The 21,854-nt window shown below is 36.9% G+C and overlaps 1 pseudogene; it reads left to right on the top strand.

The window, feature by feature from the left end:
* Positions 1-19,025, top strand: part of LOC118967264 (archaemetzincin-2-like) — a 48,939-nt pseudogene extending 29,914 nt beyond the window's left edge.
* Positions 19,026-21,854: the final 2,829 nt, after the last annotated feature.

Genomic DNA, 21,854 nt, shown 5'->3' with positions numbered 1-21,854 from the left:
TATTTCTGTGGTGTCTGTCATGATTTTTCCTTTCTCATTTCTGATTCTGTTTATGTGTGTAGATTCTAATTTTTTCTTAATAAGTCTGGCTACAGATTTATTCATTTTGTTTATTTTCTCAAAGAAACGTGTCTTGGTTTCATCAATTTTTTTCCATTGTTTTATTCTTCTCAATTTTATTTATTTCTTCTCTGATCTTTATTATGTCCCTCCTTCTGCTGAATTTGGGCTTCATTTGTTCTTCTTTTTCCTATTTCAGTAATTGTGAATGAAGGTTATCCATTAGGGATTGTTCTTCCTCCTTTAAATAGGCCTGGTTTGCTATATACTTCCCTCTTAGAACTGCCTTTGCTGAGTCTGACAGAATTTGAGGCATTGTGCTATTGTTTTCATTTGTCTCCATATGTTGGTTGATCTCTGTTTTAATTTGGTCATTGATTCATTGATTATTTAGGAGCATATTCTTAAGCCTCCATGTGTTTGTGGGATTTTTCATTTTCTTTGCTTAATTTATTTCTAGTTTCATACCTTTGTGGTCTGAGAAACTGGCTGGTAGAATTCCAATCGTTTTGAATTTATTGAGGCTCTTTTTGTGGCCTAGTATGTGGTCTCTTCTGGAAAATGTTCCATATGCACTTGAAAAGAATGTGCAACCTGCTGCTTTTGGGTGGAGAGTTCTATAGATGTCTGTTGGTTCCATCTGTTCTACTGTGTTGTTCAAGGCCTCTGTCTCCTTATTTTCCATCTAGTTGATCTTTCCTTTGTAGTGAGTGGAGTGTCGAAGTTTAGAATGAACACATTATTCTATTTCCCCTTTTAATTCTGTCAGTATTTGTTTTACATATGTAGGTATTCCTGTGTTGTATGCATAGATATTTTTAATGGTTTTATCCTCTTCTTGGATTGACCCTTTTATCATTATGTAATGTCCTTCTCTGTCTCTTTTGACTTACTCTGTTTTGAAGTCTATTTTGTCTGATACAAGTACTGTAACACCCTCTTTTTTCACCATATTAGTTGCATGAAATATTTTTTTCCATCTCTTCACTTTTAGTCTCTCTATGTATTTTGGTTTGAAGTGAGTCTCTTGTAGGCAGCATATAGTTTTGTCTTGTTTATTTATCCATTCAGTGACTCTATGTCTTTTGGTTGGTGCATTCAGACCATTTACATTTAAGCTTATTATCAATAGGTATGTACTTATTGTCATTTCAGGCTTTAGATTCATGATTACCAAAGGTTCAAGGGTAACTTCCTTACTATCTAAGAGTCTAACTTAACTCACTTCCTATGCTATTACAAACACAATCTAAAGGTTTTTTTATTCCCTCCTCTTCCTCCTCCTCCATTCTGTATATATTATGTATCATATTTTACTCTTTGTCTATTCATATTTATTAACTCTGGTGACAGCTATTTAACCTTAGGAACACTTCCATCTATAGGAGTCCCTCCAAAATACACTGGAGAGATGGCTTGTGGGAGCTCAATTCTCTCAGCTTTTGGTTATCTGGGAATTGTTTAATCCCTCCATCAAATTTAAATGATAAGCTTGCCAGATACAGTATTATTTGTTCGAGGCCCTTCTGCTTCATTGCAATAAATACATCATACATCATGCCACTCCATTCTGACCTTAAAGGTTTCTGTTGAGAGGTCTGATGATAGCCTGATGGGTTTTCCTTTGTAGGTGATCATTTTTCTCTCTCTGGCTTCTTTTAATAGGCTGTCCTTATCCTTGATCTTTTCCATTGTAATTATTATATGTCTTGGTATTGTCCTCCTTGGGTCCCTTGTGTTGGGAGATTTGTGCACCTCCATGGCCTGAGAGTCTATCTCCTTCCCCAGATTCAGGAAGTTTTCAGCAATAACTGCTTCAAAGAGACTTTGTATCTCTTTTCCTCTCTCTTCTTCTTCTTGTACCCCTATAATGTGAATATTGTTCTGGTTCAATTGGTCTCACAGTTCTCTCAATATTCTTTAATTCTTAGGTATCCTTTTTTCTCTCTGTGCCTCAGGTTCTTTGTGTTCCTCTTCCCTAATTTCTATTTCATTTATCATCTCCTCCACCATATCTAATCTGCTTTTAATACCCTCCATTGTGTTCTTCAATGACTGGATCTCTGTCCTAAATTCGTTCCTGATTTCTTGAATATTTTTCTGTACCTCCATGAGCAGGTTAGTGATTTTTATATTGAAATCTCTCTCAGGAAGATTCATGAGGTCAATTTCATTTTAATCTTTTTCATGTATATTCATAATATTCCTTTGAACCAGGTTCCTTTGACATTTCATAATTTGTCTGTGGTGCCCTCTAGTGCCCAGAAGCTCTACTCTCTGGAGCTGCTCAGCTCCTGGAGCAATGGCAGCAGTTGCAGGCAATCAGTGTTAGTGCTTGGAGGGAGGAAAGAACTATTTCCTGCTTCTTGGCTGCTATGCCTGTCTCCACTGCCAGAACCAGTGGGATGAACACACAGGTTTAAGCCTCTGTGCTTTGTGTTTGTAGATGCCATAGGGGGAGCTTCCCTCTGGCTGGCCTGACACTAGGGCAGGCATTGCCCATTTGCAAGCATGAGCCAGGTGCAGCCTAGCTGGGAGGAAGACACAGCAGGCTGTGTATCATGGTGGGGGGCCTTGGAGCTGCATAGCCCACCAGGGTGATGGAGCACCTGAAGATCGTTTAAGCTCCCAGCCTGCTGGACAGAGTGCACCCAGACAATTTTTTCTACCTGTCATTTCTCCTGAGCAGTAAGCTCTGTGCAGTCCTTGCCCCTTTAGCAGCCCTCTTGTTTTTAGGAAGTTTCTCAGGCTGACCACCCAGATCAGTTGGATATGAGTCCCTGTTTTCCACAAGCAGCTGGAATCTCCGTCTCTCCGGTGTTCCATCTATCTTAGCTTTACAACCTCACTAAATCACCAGAGCACCATGCAATGTAGGTTCATGCTCCCAGAGCAGATCTCCAGGGCTAGGTGTTCAGCAGTCCCAGGCCTCCACTCCCTCCCTGCTCTATTTCTCTTCTTCCTGCCTGTGAGCTGGGGTGGGGGAAGGGCTTGGGCCCCACCGGGTCACAGCTTTGGTACGTTACCCTGTTCCGTGACGTCTCCTCCTTTCTCCAGGTGTAAACAGTCTGGTGCAACCTTCTTTCCTGTTTCTCTTTCAGGATTAGTTGTATTAATTGTATGTTCATATTATATGTGGTTTTAGGAGGAAGTCTCTGCCCTACCTCTCACACCGCCATCTTTAATCCAATAATCCGTGATGTTTATACTGTATCTCTCCTACAGAAGGCATGGAAGACTATTAATAAGTTGAAGTTGACAGCATCTTGAGATAAAGAGATTAAAACTTATGATCCATTATCTCCAATTTCAATTAGATATAAGTTGAAAGTGTAGGAAAAAATTTTTCTTCTGCCCTTCTGGTCTATAAATCAAATTGATATAAAACAAATTAGCAGGAGAAAAATAAATTTAATTATGTACGTATGGGAGCCACATAAGAATATGAGACCTGAGAACATGTCAGGCAGTTGAGGCTTGTATGCTTTCCTAAGCTAAGGAATGGGATAAGGGTCTGGGGCTTCAAAGGGGGAGAGGGTGAGTCACAGGACAATAAAAGAGCAGATGTTTGGAAATTAGGTGTTTGCCCTGACATACAAATAGGTCATTTAGATAAAAAGTTATCTCTGGTAATAGCTCTTTCTGGGTCACATCCCCTATATAAGTTCTTGTAGATAGTTAAAGGAGAAATAAGTTTTTCTTGAATCTACTGGGTCTTGATTGCCTTCAATTGAAAATAATCCACATGCCAAAGTAGCATATTTTGGCATCATGTATTTTGCCCTCACATTTCAGTCCCACCTTTGAAACTTACCCAAGAAGTTTCACAGTACAGAAACTGAGTTGGTAGATTGCTCCATCTCATTGAACCAATCTCTTAGTCCTGAGAATAGGTCACTTCAGTTAAATAGTTGTGTCTTGTTTCAAGAAGTAGTGATGCAGGTGGGCTATCATAAGTTAAGCCTATGGTGCAAGCAATCAGGTATTTAATAAAAGGCATTTCTATGGAAAGAAAAGAAAAGCAATAGCTAATGATTGGGTCAGACTATAATCTTAGTTTCTGCATTCTGAAGCCAACTAGTTGAGAGGATTTTTAGATGTACAGCTCAAAGTTATCTTTAGTTGGAGTGAAGTCAGGTAGTGACAATCTGATAGATTGCTCTGGTTTGTAGTTTGAATACCTCAGGTGATCTTTCTGAGTCATCCATACAGCAACAGGCATGAAGATTGTCCATGGTATCGTGGTGATTTCTCTGAAGTTTATATCAAGTTGTGCAACTTTAGCTTGCATGGTTTTAGAAAAAGAGTAGCTTTGTTCTCAACGATTCCAGGTCAGAAGGGTAGGAGAAAACTGGATATGTTAGTTCACAGAGTTGTAGCCAAATATTGGAGGAAACTAGAAGAAGAAGAATTCATGATCCAGTCTAGTTTATATGGTAGACAAGAAACCTCAGAGATAACTTACAGGACAAGAATCTAATACACACAAGTGTGTATTTACTTTCTACTGAAACATAAGTTTTCTGTCTACAGTCACCCCCATTTAAATCAAAGATAACCATATTTAGACTTTCCTTGCAGAGTTATTTTAATTATATCTGTTAATTAGAATTCTTAACCCTTAGAAACTTTAATTTCTAGTGAAAACTAAGTCATAAGTAGTTGTGAATTTTGTGTTACACTAGTATTCTTTTAGACTGGCAAATTTTTTAGTGCATTTCATAATTTCTAGAAACATATGCTTTTTTTATAGTATGTTCTTTTAATGTGGCATAAGACATGTTTACTAATAGACCAACTTATCTTAGTTTCTCTGCAATAGGAAGCCAAAAATAGAGAAACTTATGTTCAATTAGTAATGTTTTGCTATTTTATCTTATTTGGAAATGATCTAGTCAATAAATTCCATCATTTAACTTAACTTAGAAAACTCTAAAGTTTCAAGTTGTCAAATAGATTTTGGGAACTATTTTTAAGTACACATACCATAAAATAGAATTATTGATAAAAAGTTTACCTAAAAAACTCTTATTCCACTTATATCTATCTAAATCACTTGCTCCCAACAATTTTGTTTAGTGTATTCACAAAAACTTCATGAACCACTAGACAAAGGCAATCATCATCTGAAGCTGTGTTTCTGGGTGACAAATTGTATAAGAAATATAATATGAACTTGGCTAATAAACGCAGAACAGAAGTTGTGTGTCTACATTATGTTCAGTGTCAACTCTAAAGACATGCCTATTTTAATTAAACCAACAAACTTAAACTAGCACAACCCACATTTCTGTCCAACCAAATTAATGACTAGACAGCAAAAGCCTCTTACAGACCAGGGCCCCTTATGACAGCATTTACATGAGTAACCTGTAAACCCCTGAGCCTGGAGATCAGACCAGAGTCTTCTCTATGAATCTTATAGGGAAAGGGAACTTAAAACAGGCAGATGGGGCCAGATTTTGAGAAGGGAAGTGTATGTTGGTTTTAATGTTTGTTCTAATTTCTGTTCTTTCTTCTTGTTAAGTGTGTCCCTAAGGGTAGCTATTTTATTTCTTTGTGTCCTCTTTTTAATTTGGTCTTTCTATAGGTACAAGTGATACAACTGTGTTGGGTGAGAGCTTTCTCAAATTTTTTTTTTCTGTCAAATATGGCCAATTCACAGCATCCATTATCTGGCTATTGATGAGCAGGATCTTACATTCATCTCAATAGGAACTCAAACCCTCAAGTCTTTTTATGGCTTAACCATGTAAGAGATGTCCCCAAAGGAGAGTACAAAAAAATGCAGCCCTTCATAAGATCCAGAAAGTTCACTCCTAAAGTTAGCCTAATGGAGCACAACCTACATTTCTGTTCAACCAGATTAGTGACTGGACAACAAAGGCCTCTTACGGACCAGGACCCCTTATGACAAATTCCCCTGAATGCTGGCACAGCCAGACAAAGGGAACATTGTTTCTCAGATCCACAGCCTATTTGGCAGTCTGCCAGATACACAACAGTACATGCATCCTCCGATTGGCAGAGACCCGAGAGAATATTCTCATTGGTCTTAAAGCCAAGCTCTCAAGACATAGAGCAAAATTAAAGGGAAACCTCATCTGGTTTTTCTTATATCCACATTAACAGCTTTAGCTAAGCCTTTGGTCTCTTGGAAACAAACTAATACCTAAGAGGGGTTGGGGCTATGTGATATTTTACACAGTACTTCATTGTGTGGAAATTTTCTTCGTTAGTGACCCAGTGCCGGTCCAACCCATTCCAGGACAAACTTATTCTAACATGGGATCTTTGGGTTAGGTGGCAAGTACTCTAATAGCCCTGAGGTGCTCAACTTGTGCCTTTGCAGCTTTGGCTTCCAAGGTGTCCCTTAGCAACAGCCTTTACTTCACGTACATATTTACTCACAACAAAGTTTGTCTAAAGAGACTGAGTCTGGTGAAAACTGAACTCACCACTGTGAGGCCAGGTTGAACAGCAGGCTTACCTGTGCTCTACCCTCTGGTTTTTCTCCCTATCATAAATGACATAACAGAAACAAAGAAAACTGTGACCATCTCTGGGACAAAAAGAATCAAAACAATCAGAAGTACTCATATCAAATCTTTACCAGAGTTGCCATATCCAAGGAGCAGTTCCACAGATATTTTGTCCTGATTTAGAAAAGGAAAAGACAAGACTCAGCACTCTTGGTTCCACCAATTCCTGCCGGCAGAGATCCCTGGGACTAACATGGTAGGAATTCCTTCCTACTGCCAACACTTATCACAGGTCCCAGAGTCTCTCAACTGCAGCAGCCCTGGAATGAACACTGTCTAGCCAGTGAAGTTTGTCCCATCTAGGTCACCAACTGTAGTGGAGGAAAAATTTTTCTGCTCCCACAACAGTCTTGTAGTTAAAATACAGTGAGGGAAGTTAATTGCTAATGACTTCTTAAAAGTAACACTGTTAGCATATGTTGCCTAGTAACCCAGTTCTCTCTCTTTGTTGGCCAACACCAATTCTGCTCGAAAGTAGATGAATAACAACGTATTTTAAACAAATACTGTTGCAGATCTGTCCTTTGCAAAAATGAAATGGAAATAACCTTTGCCGTTTATTTGCATAGGGATTGCATCCGGTAAAAATAATATTTATTTAATAGATAAGGTGGTGAGATCTAAACCATAGCAGAACTAACTGAATACTGATTCAGGAAGTGTTTACAATTTAAGTGCCCATAGGAAAACAAGTTAGCGTCTTCCTTTACATGTCTACTCAAAATAGTATGCTGTAGCTGGCAATATGTACAAGTGAAAACATGTCTTATATTTCTTTCCATTTTTCCCAAATTCAAAACAGTGGTGATCAGCAATCTAATGTCTGACTGATCACTCATTTAATTCATATTTTAAAACCCCACCCTGTTTACAAAAGAATCATGACTATGGTATATCTTGAATTCAATACAAATTATAACAGGGGCAAAAAGGCATTTTCAGCTTTCTAAATTGTCAGATTTGTGATGGGTAAGTATATTTTTTCAATGTTCACATTTCTTAGGAATATCACATATGGATGAAAAGGAAAGGAAGGAAAAACACAATGGTTTCTCTATGCCGTATAAATTCCCATGGCAACTTCTGAAACTAGCTTACAGCGAGCGCTCCAGAAATATTTGTTGATGATGATGATAGATTGCACATTTCGTATGCACTAATGTCAGTGTATGAGCACATTGCTTGTGTTTCTAAAAGCAAAGCAAGCAGTAATGTTGACAAATGACCACATTCTTAGGTGCTTCTAAGTACTGGTAGTTCCAAGTCAGGGGCCCTCATCCATTTATCAAGACTGTAACTGAAATTCAGCTGCAATGTATTTGTCCAACTTGAGCATTTAAGCATAAACACCATTTATCTGGAGTTACTGCTGTTCTCTTTAGATAGGTCTTGGGATCAAACTTGCTTCTCAAAGTATACTAGACATGTTCACAGGCACTGGCTTCCATATGAAGTATGAAGTTTCTATACCCTAAAAAGTGAAAATAATAGTTTAGGAAAAACCTTCCATTCCATTTGTGAAGTTTAATTATCTTATTGCAGCAGTTTAGCCCTCACTTTCTGGAGCCAGAAGAGGCTGTCTTCAAATTGTATTCCATCTTTTTCTAGCTTTACATCTTTGAACATGATACTGACCTTGTGAAATCTTAGTAAAGTCAACTGTAAAATGCTGCTACTAAGAATTCCTATCTCAAAGAGTTTTTGCATGAATCAAATGACATAAAACATATTATGCATTTAACAGAATATCTGGGATATATTAAGTACTTTACAAATTAGCTAAGATACAAATTTACAGGTATTTTGATTTACAAGCATCCATGTCAGATAACTATTTTCTAACTGTCACATTAGGACATTTCCTATTACTCTTGATGTTTATCCAGTTCCTTTCTTACCCGATCCTTTTAACCACTTCTTTCTTTAGTTCTCCAAATGTTCATTTATAACCAAGTGGCTTCCTTAGATATTATGAAAGAAGAGGATCTCAATATTACTGCCTTACAAGCTATTATTGGAATTGTTTAATTAATACAGAACTATAGGAAAGTAAAATAAGCTAATCCTTTATATCCACATGTAGCCTCAACAGTCACCAACATTTTGCAAATCTATTTATTTCCTGACAACTAAGATCATCTATATCAATATGAGTTAGTTGCTTTATTTTCTTTCCAGGAAACCTTTGGTCTGGAAATGAAAGACCATAAATTAATCAATAATTTTATTATTTACTTCAGGAAACTCCTACAAATTAGTTTATTGAAGATAGTAGTCTATTCATCTAGGCAAACAAGTTTACTTATGGAAACTTGCTTTAAGGTCCTTGCTACCTCACTAGTCCTAAATTATTATATTATGACTTTTTTGCCCAATCCCATTCAGTTCCTTTCCCTAAACCACTTGAGCCTGAGACACTGCTAACTCTGTATCAATATGGTATTCTTCCTGACTAAAATGATTTTAAACAAACCTAGTGTTACTCTATTAATGGGTTGTCTTGTGATACTTTGTGAAAATTAATTCTCATATATATGATGTGTATCTGTGTATTTGTGGGTAAGCAGGAATTTTTTGGAGAAGTTAAAAGTAAAACAAAGGTACTGTGACATTTCCACTCTAAATTTTTCAGTCAGCAGCTCTAACTGATCAGGGCCATTATGATAACACATTCACCATACCATTATGAAACTTAACATAATTATTATTCCTTTATATCAACAAATACACAATCCATATTCAAATTTCCCTGATTATCTCAAAGTCAATTTTTAAATATTTTTTATTTTAAATTAGTATTCAAATAAATTCCAACATTGAATTTGGTTACTAGGTCTCTGAAGTATCTTTGGTTGTGTAACATGTTCCTCACTTTTTTTTTTCCTAATGTGTTTGTTTGTTGGATAAACCAGGTCACTTATTCTATAAAAAGACCTATATTCTGAAGTTGACTTTTCTTTTCTCATGGTGTGCTTTCACTTTCTAGTCTGCATATCACCCTACTCTCCACATTTCCTATCAATTTCTGCAAGATCTATAGGGCTTATTATATTCAGGAACAATATTTTGATAAGATATCTTACAGGTGGTACATGTATTTCCTATTGTGTCATATCAGTAGACACATAATGTAGGGTTGTCTATTAGTTATACTAAGTCTGGTTACTGGGTTTAGGTGGGATCAGTGTTATCCCCCATCTTAAACTTTTCCATCACAACCTTATCTAAAGGATTGAGCATCCATTGAAGTTTGTGGGCTACTTCCATTTTTTCATTAGATTTTAAAATTGCAATTTTATAATTCTATTATTCTGTATCAAGCTGAAATTCTTTTTTAAAGAGAACTTCCCTCAACAAATATTTAGTTACTCTGACATAGAGTAAATGGAAGATTTCCTTCTATTTATCAATTTTCAGAGCAATGACAGTGTACCATAGCAGCATCCAGTGGTGGCCAATAAGGATTTTTTGAGCAACATTATAAACTCATTAATTTTTTAAATTATACTCAATGTGTTTGCAACTGAAACATATTGTTCCTTATAAGCCCATAGAATCCTTTTTTATAAAAGAAAATAATAAAATATTTTTTAATATTTAAATATAATATTCTTAAAGACACATTCACAATTCCTGAGTAGACATATCAGTGGATTTAGCAAAGTGATTATGCTTATGTGACCACAACCCATTCTAAAAACTAAACAAAATTTAGCAATTCCCTCTCTAAGCCCCATCATAATCTCTATAATGTCTTCTTTACCAAAGGTTACCATTATCGTGATTTAATAGCATAGATCAGTTTTCCTTATTTTTAAACTTGATATAATGGAATCATCCAGTACATATCCTTTTGTGGATGGGAGTATTTTTGCTAAAAGTTACTTTTATGAGACTCATCCTTGATGATGCAAGAAGGAGTAGTGTATTCATCTTTATTACATTCACCCATTGTGTGAATATAATGCAACATATTAGTTTATTCATTCAATCAGTAACATACTGTCATAAATAGCTCTTTAATAAGTCTTAATATACATTAAGTTCTTCCAGATTGTTGAGATTGATTTGCGTTTTCTTTTCCATATAAATTTTAGGTTAGTTGATTAGTTGGTTGACTTCCACTCACACACACATGAAAAAGAAAACTAAATTAAAACCTGCTGGGGATCTTTATGGTAAACTTAGTGGATCTATAGATCAGTTTGGGGGGAATTTATAATACTGGATTTATACTACTGGATATTCCAGTACATGGCCAATTCTGATTTACATAAACTCTCACAGTCCATTCTACACACCCTTCCTTGTTGATGACTGTTTTAACTATTTTTGTGTTCTAAAGCTATTTTTTCCAGTTTTTCTTTATATAGATCATGTTATGTCAGTTATTTATTTTTGTTTTTATATATAAAATTATACTTTAATAGTTATCATGGCTTTCTATCTACACATGTATTCCTGTTGTCCCCAACCAATTATTCATGCTTACATCCCAGGCTCTTGTGGATTCATCCATTAAAGTTAATGATGATGGATATGATACACTTAAAGTTTTAGGGAGACAAAATGTGCAATCATCAAATGACTCCATTAAAGTTTATGGTGTGTCTGCCTGTTAGATTAGGATGCTGTTCTATATATAGCTAGCTATTTTTAGTGCAGTGTTACCGTCTTTTTTTGTTTCCAGCTCTAGCTACATGGTTCCAGTGTTTATCATATTTCATTAAGTTAATTGTCTCTAAAGCCATGTGGATTCTGTCTTCATAGCCATACCCTTTCCTCATGTTTTATTTTTCCTTTTTCTCTCTCTGAGCTTGCTTTGCTTAGATTAATGCTGAATCATTCTAATGTTTTAGGGAGACGAGGAGACAGGTTTTAAAAAGCAGCAATTATTTTGACTTGCCTCAAATGATTTCAGTGACTGTTTTAGTTATAATACTTTTATCTGCTTTATCTCTTCATTGCTTGGTTAAAAAGCTTTCATGTCTGTTCAGTAGATAAAGAAAAGTCTAGCTTTTCTTTTTCAGATTTCAGCTGTTCAAAAAGAATAAGTTCAGAGAAGACTTAACTTTTTTCCTCAGGTTAGCATGTCTGAACTCAGATGTTATTTGTCACTTTTGAAATGTTTTCTCCAGCCAAACTGACATTTCAGTTCTTTGAGAACATCCTGCCTAATTTTCTGATACATCATAGAAATTTTATTTAAAATAAAGTAAACTTTGATCTCTCAAGCCCTGTCTCTGTTGAAGATTTCAATAGAATATTGGATTTAAAGGTCTTGACAGTTTGAAATGGACTGTAAATTGTTAGAATCTGCACAATTGGGCTGAAAAATTCCTAAAACGTAATCTTTGTGGAGTCATAGTTTCTGGAAACTCATGTCTAAGTATCTTAAGCCACTGAAATTTCTCCTTAAAATAATTAAGGTAGGAGCAAGCAGTAAGCTCAAGAGTAGGGTTTCTAATCCTCAAAATTACTGACATTTGGAGGCAGATTATTATTTGTTGTGGGATATTCTCCTATATGTTGTGGGGAGTTTAGTTGTATCTTTAGCCCTTCCCAAGTAAATGACAATGCTGCCACCTCCACCAGTTGAAACAACCAAAAATGTCTCCAGACACTGCTAAATGTTCCCTGGGGGTGGGGGTTGGGGGTTGCATAATCACCACTGATTGGGAACCACTACTCTAGAGTATAATAGCCATGAGGAGTTAAAGACTTTTTTTGCTAATTTGTCTTCCTGTTAGAGAAGGAGCTATAAAATTGAGCTAATGAATAGTGGCTTACTCTGACTGAAGGAAGAGTTTCTGGAAGAATTAAATACAAATTTCTTGTCCCTAATCCAACCCATCTCTGTGGGGGAAAGCAAAAATAGGTGGTCCTTTAACTATATTCCCATGAAGAGGAGAAACAGTCCTTGAAGTTCAAAGATAGAGCATACATCTGGAAGTAATAGCTCACGTTAATCCAAGCAATATTTCAGAAATAATCTGATATTCAGAAAGAATACAAGAAGACAAATGTTATGTGCTAAAGTATAAGAAAGCCAGGATTCACAAAGCTCAAATGAATAGACATCAGGATTAATTTGAAGAGGAGATGGATAAAATTAGATGAAACAAGACAAAATTTGAAATAGGAAAAGATTATAGGGCAAATAGAATTGAGGAGCTGCTTACAGATCCATTTTGGAAAAAAATAAAGAACAGAATATACAATATTGCAACATAATCACATACATTCATTCAATGATAAGTTTTATATTTGCTGGATTATTTGATTTTTACAACAATCTGTGAATTAGGCAATGTAAACCAAGGCAATGCTGTTGAGCAGTAAAGCCAAGTTTTTACTGCATGCTCTATTATACATGAGCTACCTGAGAAGGTCTTAAAGATTGAGAAAAAGATAAAGAGGTTACTATATACAGAAATGGTTGTGCTGAAACAGGTGGATAACATAAATATAAAACAGAAATAGGTGGAGAGACAAATGACAAAGAAAAAATAACCAATATATCAGTGTTACAATTGATAAAATGCTTCTTGAACATCAAAAAAAATGGTCTGAGGGTGAAGATCAAAACAGTCACTGAACACCAGCAAAATCAGTGTAGGGAAAGCTACATCTAGATACTTTGTCCAATGGGATACATTACAGAGTTTAATATAAAAGTATATAAACATCCAGGAAGAGAGAGGGGAAAAGATGACCCAGAAAAGAATGAAAACAAGACTGCCTTTGGACTTTTTCTTTTTCAATATGAAGTAGGAGAATTCAATATATTCCATTCTTTTTTAGACTTCCTAGGTAGGTAAATTGATATAAAGCAGATTAATAGGAGAAAAACAAATTTAATTACATATGGGAACCCTAAGAATATGAAACTCCCAGGCAGTCAGGCAATTGAGGCTATGTGCCATTCTGAGCTAAGGAGGAGATAGGGTCTGAGACCGCAAAGGGAAGGAAGACATTTTACAGGAAGACTGGACAAGCAAATGTCTGGTAAACAAATGTTTGCCATGCCATGCAGAGACCATGGGACACAGGGGAATTTGATCTCCAGGCCCTGCTGGGGCTTCCCGCAGCTTACCACAACTAGGCCATATTCTTTGTAGCTATCTCCGACAAGAACTATACTGTAGCTCCAAGAAGAGGGGTTCCCTGCCCAGGGGAAGTTCTCTATGTATTCATTGAACTGAAGAAAGGCAAGGGCAAGAAATTGGGAATTATAGGGTTTCCTTGCTCCCACCCCATTCTCTCGGCTCCAAACCCAGGCTGCCCCCACTCTTCCCCCAGCACCACTCAGGGCCGCCTCTTGTTTGGCTACCCAGCTCCCAGCTCCCAAGCTCTCTTTCTCCCCTCCTCTCACTGGCCCCAACACACACAACAGGGGGAACTCTTTGGGCACATCCCAAGTGACTGGCAGGCGTGGGACCAATTATGTAACAGGAATGGAGGGGAGGAGAGAATGGGAGTTTCCCCTCCACCCCTACCTTGAACCAGCAATCCCATGCCTGACCAGTGGCTCTGTTGCAGGTGAACATCTCATAAATGTACAAACATGCTCTTATTATATACACAATGGGCACTATTAAGGCCAGGTGGTAATCCTGGTCAGAAAGTTCCATTTCCCCACATACGTAAATTCTTTGAAGACAGTTAAGGGGGAAGATAAAAAGCTCTTCCTGAGTTTTTTGGGCCTTGATTCACTTCAGCTCAAGGTAACCCATATGCCAAAGTGGCACATTTTAAGGTGGCTCATTCTGAACCTTTTCAGTGGTGTTTGCTTGACTCCCCTTCCAGGTGATGCAAACAAATTTTAAGATCAAAACCTTTAAATTTGAGCCCAGAGATTGGAAGCAGATTATTAATTTTCCATGTTTAGCCATTAATTCATTCAGGATCAGTGAAAAGAGGATTGCTACCTGGTACTTTTCTACTGGGGTCTTTGTCTTCCTATATTTTATGTCTGAATATTTTATAAATATTATGAGAAATTTTTAAGTTAAAGTAAAATTTAAAGAATTTTACAGTGAACTTCCATATTCTTAAAACCTAAATTCTAGTATTAACATTTTACTATACTTTTAAAATCACACATGTCTATCCATTCATCTGTATATACATTAATCCGTCTTATTTTTATGCATTTCAAATTGATTTTCAGATAGTAGTACTCTTTCCTCTAAATACATCAGCAAATTTATCATTGACTAGAGTGAAATTTTTTGCCATGTTTTCTTTCTTTGAAGTGAAATTTATTTTAATCATAAACATACATTTGTTGAGTTTTGACAAGTATATACACCTATATAACCCAATCTTCTATCGAGGCATAAAATAATTCAAAACAGCAGTAAGTTCACTCATGCCCCTTCCTAGAAAATCCTGGCCCTTACCCTTCCAGAGAAAAACGATGTTCTGTTAGTTTTCTCTGTACGTTAGTTTTGCCTGTTCTGAAATTTCATATAAGTAGAATAATGCAGTATATATTATACCACTTATGAAAACAAGGCAGACTATAATATGGCAAAGAGTATTGTAGGATAAAGGAAAGCTTTTTTCCTTCTCTCCCTCTAGGTTTTTTGGCTGGTTTAATAATTAAATTGACTTAAACCAGACTAACAGGAGAAAAACAAATCTAGTTTATATGTATGGGAGCTCATAGAAATATGAGTTTCAAAGAAGTGACCAAAGCAGACAGCTTTTATATCTTTTAGACAAAGAAACAGTAAATTTGTGAAGAATAGACAAGACAGTTTTGGGGTTTGGGCTTCGGGTAGCAAATTAATGAAGTAACAGCGTTTGTTTATATTGTCTTCTCGGCCCTAAATTCCCTGTCTCTGGTGATGAAGATGCCTTTTTTCTTTCAGGTTCCATAAGGGTACCTTTCACATGGGGAACTTATTTTCTGCTTTTGGGGGCACAGAGGTAGGTCAGAGTGTTCTTGCACCAGCTAATTCTTCAAAGCTTTAATTCAAAATAATCAATATGCCATGTTTTGGGACAGCCCAGCCTGAACTCCATCCGTATGTACTCTTTCATGTAAAACCTCTTTCACTCAGCATAATAATTTTGAGATCCATCCATGTTGTTGGTTATATCACTGAATTGTTCCTTTTTACTGCTAAGTAGTATTCTATTACCTGAATATACCACAGGTTGTCCATTCTCTAATAGGATGGACACCTGGGATATTTACAGTTTGGGCTCTTATGAATAAAACTACTGTGATCAATTTTTACATCTTATTGTGAACATACATTTTCATTTCTCTTGGCTAAATAACCTGTAAGAAGTGCTATGTCATATGATAGATGTATGGTTAATTCTATAACAAACTGCCAGAACTTTTCCTGAAATGATTGTACCTCTTCACACCCCCACCAACAATGTACAAAAATTATGGTTGCCCCCCAGCCCCACTGATATTTGGTTTTGTCATTCTTTATATTTTAGCCATTTTCCTGGATATGTAATAGAATCTCATTATGTTAGTGGGCATATATTTAAAAAAAAAATCTCTGGCTTATAGGTGCAAAAGGTGTTTTGTTTCCAGACTTCAGAAACGAGTACTGATTAGCCTTGAGTTTTTAGCATCTGTGCTGCTTTCACTGTTGATATGTGGTCAGGAAAGAAACCCTACAAGCCAAACAGCCTAAGGCCCTCCAATTTGAGGGTGCCCAGCAAGGTCCTTCAGAGGAAATTTTGCTAGATTTTCTCAACACAAAGTTTTGTATCAGCTTCCAATATCCTCTTTCAACTGGGACCAAATTGCATTGTATTTGGTGTGTATGCTTCCAACATGGTGATTGGAGCCTTTTTCTATTTTAGTAATAAATAATGATTCAATCTCTATTTTTCATTATTGTTACTAATTTTGGGGGAAGTGAGAGTTGTACATGAACATTTACTTCATCATTTTCCCATCTTCTCATAGGGAAATGTTTAAAATGAAAAAACCCACAAGTTATATAGTTTTTATTATGAAACAACTTTGCAAAAAGGCCCATTAATTCCTAACTCCATTTCTATCATAATATTCTAGTAGGGAGAATAGAACTATCTATCTGTAATTTTTCATCACTATATTAATGAATTTTGGATAATTTTGTTTTATTTTAATCTCTAATTGAAATTTCACCCCAAGGAGAGTTTTCTTATTGAAAATTATAATAAGGAGATTTTCCATGTAGTTGGTGGATTGGTTTTGAGGTTTTTGGGTTTTCTTTTTCCAAACTGGAACAGTCAGTTTCTAAGCTGTGACAAAACAAAAGCTCCTACCAATTCTAATGTTCTGAATACAATTGAAGTAACTTGCCAGCCAGGTAAAAAGAAACAAACTAAATTAAATAAGCGTACATTATGACTTTTCATTTTTCAAGGCAGAGATTAGAGTTTATATCCAAAAGTTAACGTTCTGTTACTAAAAATTCTGATATCTAGGCAGCTTTCTAATTCAAAAGGCTAACTAGTTGTTAATGCTTATATTGAGAAAACACTGTCCAAGATCTGACAAACTTTTTCCTTCTTTCTTCTTTCTTCTCTTCTCTCTGTCTCTTACATATTTTTTCTTCCTTTCTTCTTTTTTTCCTCTTTGCCCCTCTCTATTTTTTCTTTTTTTCTGACTCACTTCACATGTAGGTCCTGGAGGAACACTAATGGATGTTCAAAGAATCTTGATAAAAAAAATTTTATCTGGTGGTGGATGGGCTACCTTGAGCCCTAGTGGCAGATGAAGGTACCAGGCATACTACTTCTATGAACAAGTTCAAACATGCTGGTCCTTGTAAACCTTCTGGTAGAACAGCTGTTTAACCTTTTCAAACTGGAAAAAAGGAATACCAACCAAATGAGAACACTCAAAGGCTACTTATTCAAAGCTTGCTATAGCAGGGAGATCAGCCACCATCAGTTGAGTTTTGGCAAAATCTCAAAAGCAGACAGAGTGGGAAAGCTTTATAGTGGAAAAAAGGGAAGCCTTCAGGTACACTTACCCTGACTGGATAGAGATAGTGGTCTGAATGCCTACCAGTCTGACTAATAAGATAACAGGCCAGCTTCCTGGGCTGGACACTGTAGATGAGTTCATTTCCTAGGCTGGTTGCTGCAGGTTGTGCATCAGAACTATGTTTATGTGTGGTCTGGCCATTGTCCATTTGTATATATTCAGCCTTTCAAAACTGGAGGTTGGAAGCATTGTTTAATGGGTAAAGAGTTTTAGTTTTACAAGGTGCATTCTGGAGATGAATAGTGGTGATGGTTGTAGAACAATATGAAACCACTTAATACCACTGAACTATATGCTTAAAATGGTTAAGATGGTAAATTTTAGGTTACATGTATTTTATCACAATAAATAATTGGGGAAAAAACCCTCTGCATAGGAACATAGTATGAAAGAAATATTACTGTTATAATTTGGATAATACATAATTTTGAACAGACACCACAAAGATTCCAGTACTTATGTTGCACTGTAAGAAATTATGTAGTGGGGAACAGCTGATGAACAGTCTTTCAGCCAGAGAGCAATCTCTTTGGACATATTACCTTACATTAACAATCAGTTCTGATCACCTCCCATTTTGAGCACCCCTCCCAAAGACTTTGCAGTTTATCAATAATCTCTGCAAAGAAATGTAATACTTATATCCAGGCCATTGGAACTCTAGGGAGCACCAGAATCATCAGAGAATATATTAAAGATTAAAGAGCTCAAGGGTACTCTGGAACATTTTTCTATGGCTTGACAGTGAAACTTCTAGAACAGTTTTCTGTTTCTGCAATGTAGTGTTCCTTTAGATTCAATGACAACACACAAAACCTACAGATTCAGATAGGGGCATCCGTAAGTTCTAAAAAAACAAAGAAATCTGCAAATAACTTCTGTATTATGGGTATAACAATAATTATTCTTTACCCAAGAGACTCCTGTGATTTTTGTCTTTGCTCAAGGCTGTTTGGCCGATAATGCAGGAATAGCCAACCCTGCCAGATATGGTAGTGATTTTTATCTTTTACATTGTGGGTGCAAAGTGAGGAAACTCAAGAAAATATCTTCAAGTGGCTATTGAGTTTTAAGAACTATTATATTACTGAAATTACTAGTATTTTGCTGCTTCTGTAAGTCTTCAACCCATGAAATTGGAAACAAATTTGAAATCTGACATTACCACTGGCTGACAAGCCTAATGCAAGGCTTTAGCCATCTGGAAGAACCAGGGCATGGACCTCTAGCCCTTGGCCACATCTGCTTAGGTAAGTTACAATGTGCTGTTACTTCTGCAGAAGGATTCAAAGCCTTTAGTAATACACCTGGAGTAACTCTGGAACATGAATTTGATAACACCTGTAGACACCTTAGAGAAATGGAATGAATGTATAATGAAATGCCTTTCTGTTCTCCAAAATTAGAATTTTCAAATAGGGATAATTAAATTGCAATGCTTGCACATTGAAAGAATAATCTGGTAGCTGCTGAAAGAAGAATGTATATATAAAATGTAATCATATCAAGTTCTTTTATTTAATAGTCTCTTGCTTTTTAATATACCATCACTAGAAAAGTTGTCTGATATGCATACTCTAAATGGTGCTATGCAAGTCTTCAGACAAGGAATATCTAACTTCAAATATCTACACACTAGGAATATAAAAAATTAGTTATATGTTTTCACTTTGTTAGTGTTGGATTAGGATATGAGAATTTTTTTTCTATAGAAAACAAATACCCAGGACCAATATACCCATACAGTTCAGGGTGTGAGGCAGCAAAAATATATAAATTCATGGACAGTTTGTAGCCACCTCTTGAAAGAATGAACCCAGCTAAAAGCAGAGGTACTCCTGTTGAAGAAAGAGAATCATTGATAATCTGAGACTAGGACCTCTGAGACCTGGTAAAGGGTCAGAAAAGCTTTCCCTTCTTCCCTTCTCTGTTCTTTGGCTGGTCTAATAATTAAGTTGACATAAGACAAATTAACAGGAGGAAAACAAACAAAAGTTTGATAACATATGTACATGGGAGTAACTCAGGAAAACTGAGTAGCTCTCAGAAATGGCTGAAGACATCACCTTAAATGCCATCTTCAGCTGAAGACAAAAGAAGATATTGGGGGTGGGGGAGCCAGTTATGAAAGGTGACCAGGCAAAGTACAGTAAACAAGCGTAAGGTCGTAAAGTGGATTTTAAGTTCACTCCTTCTTGATTGATAAATTTGTAGAGATTGAGAGTCATTCCCTTCCTGGTTTGGTGTCTTACAATAGGATAGCTTCTACTTGGTTTTTGGAGCTTTTCCTATGTTTTCTGTTTCTTAAAAATAATCAGCCTAAAATAATCAATATGCCAAAGAAACATATCTTGGGGTGGCAAAATTTGCTCCCTGTCACTGACCTAGACGTAGATGGACTAGAGCTCTCAGGAAGGCCAGACCAGACTCAGGGAACCAACACCCGCATGCTCAAAAGCATAATGAATCACAGCAGGGCTTTGGACAAGTTAAGGGTGACAAAGAAGATACATAAGATGGTAAGGAAGATATAAATTAAGATGTTCAAAAGTAACCTGAGATGTATAGAAAGAGAAAAGAAAGTATATTCTATCAACATTTGCAAAGGCGAGTTAGTTGAACCAGAAATCTGACATCACATTCAAATTCAGCCACCAATCCACAACACCTTCAATTACCACGAATGGCTGGACATAATTGATATTTTCAATTTTCACCTGGAGTTCAGAGAGAAAATCCTCTCTGCAAACTGGTAAACAGGGATTTTCTTCCAATTCCAGAGAGTACCTCTGCAGCTGAGTCGGCAAAAGGAAGTTTTGAGGTTACCCTGTCATTGCCATCCTCCCCATAGTTCTCAAATATGCATGCACATAATTACATATAATTATATTCTTTTCTATAACTCTGTTAATGGTGGATAGTCACACAAATTTAGATTGTTAAAGAATCACAGGACTCACAGGACAAGGTTTACAAATATACTATTTATTGCAGAGATCGGATGCCGTAATAGAGTCAGGATATGCATCACAGCTACAGGTTGCTGTGAGGAGTGGGGTACCCCTCCCGGAACAAATTCCCCTATGAATCTAGTGACTGAAGTAAGGCAAGGGGAAGGGCAGGTTGGGAGAAATCATTTTCATTGCTCACAGCTTGCTCAAATTTGCTAGCCAGGCCCAGCTCCGTCCGTTCCCACCAGCCAGGGTGTGCGTGCTCCCCAAGTCCTTTCTCCCCAGTCCACACTAGCAAAACCTGCCCCCTGCTCCATTCTTCTGTAGCCATGGCACTCTCTCTACTCCCCTGCCCGCCCCTTCCAGGAGGCACTCCATGGGTGAGTCCTTGGTGACTGGCAGATGCCAGACCAATTACTACCAGAAATGGAGGGGACAAGAGAATGGCCATTTTCTCTCTACCACTTGCCCCAGATCCACTGGAGGCTGCAGTGGTAAACACCCATTGATATGTAAATAGACTAAGGCCAGGTGGAAGATTCTGGAAATTCGACCATTTACCCCACACTACATCACAGCAAAGGATTGAAAAGTTTGGAGCAGGTTCAAATTATCCTCCTTTAATGATCTTGCTTTATCACTTGGATCTGGAATCCCCAACATTTACATGGAGCCAGTGATCCCAAGATGGAGGCTTGGCCAGAGCTTCTCACACCTTTCCGGTCATGTTATTGCTACATAACCAACAGTGGCGGAGCTGGTGTGCAAAACCATCAATAATTCTGCTGTTATCATGTGTAAACCATCAATCAGGTGCATACCATCAATCTCATTTCATAAACAATGCTGGCAGGGTGGCATAAAACATGCTGAAACTTGCCTCAGACCCATGGTTACAGAACAATACTATTAATCATTCTATTTCATTGACCATGGGTCAGTACCACGCAGATACACCTCCTACTTAAGTAAAATATCTCAGGCCAATTCCAGGCCTACTGGAATTACCCTTGGAGCATAATAACCAAGACTGTCTTTTTGTTTGTAATCCATCATTTGATTCTCCACTGGTGTCTACTAATACCAAGCTTCCCTCATCCATCCTAGGTGTCCTCCAGGGCAGCCTCCTGTGCCTCCACCATCTCATATTATAACTATGATACTGTGATTTATAATATATATATATAATAAGTTTATATTTGGTCTTCTGCCTAGTTCCTGGCACAGAGCTTCTAAAGCCCTTGGAATTTCTTGTGGTAAGAGCAATAAAGGTGTCTTTTTTTA

This window comes from Manis javanica, chromosome X (genome assembly GCF_040802235.1).
Source record: "Manis javanica isolate MJ-LG chromosome X, MJ_LKY, whole genome shotgun sequence".
NCBI classification, from domain to species: domain Eukaryota; kingdom Metazoa; phylum Chordata; class Mammalia; order Pholidota; family Manidae; genus Manis; species Manis javanica.
The sequence above is the reverse complement of the archived record's forward strand: the minus strand, read 5'-3'. Positions and strand labels throughout refer to the sequence as shown.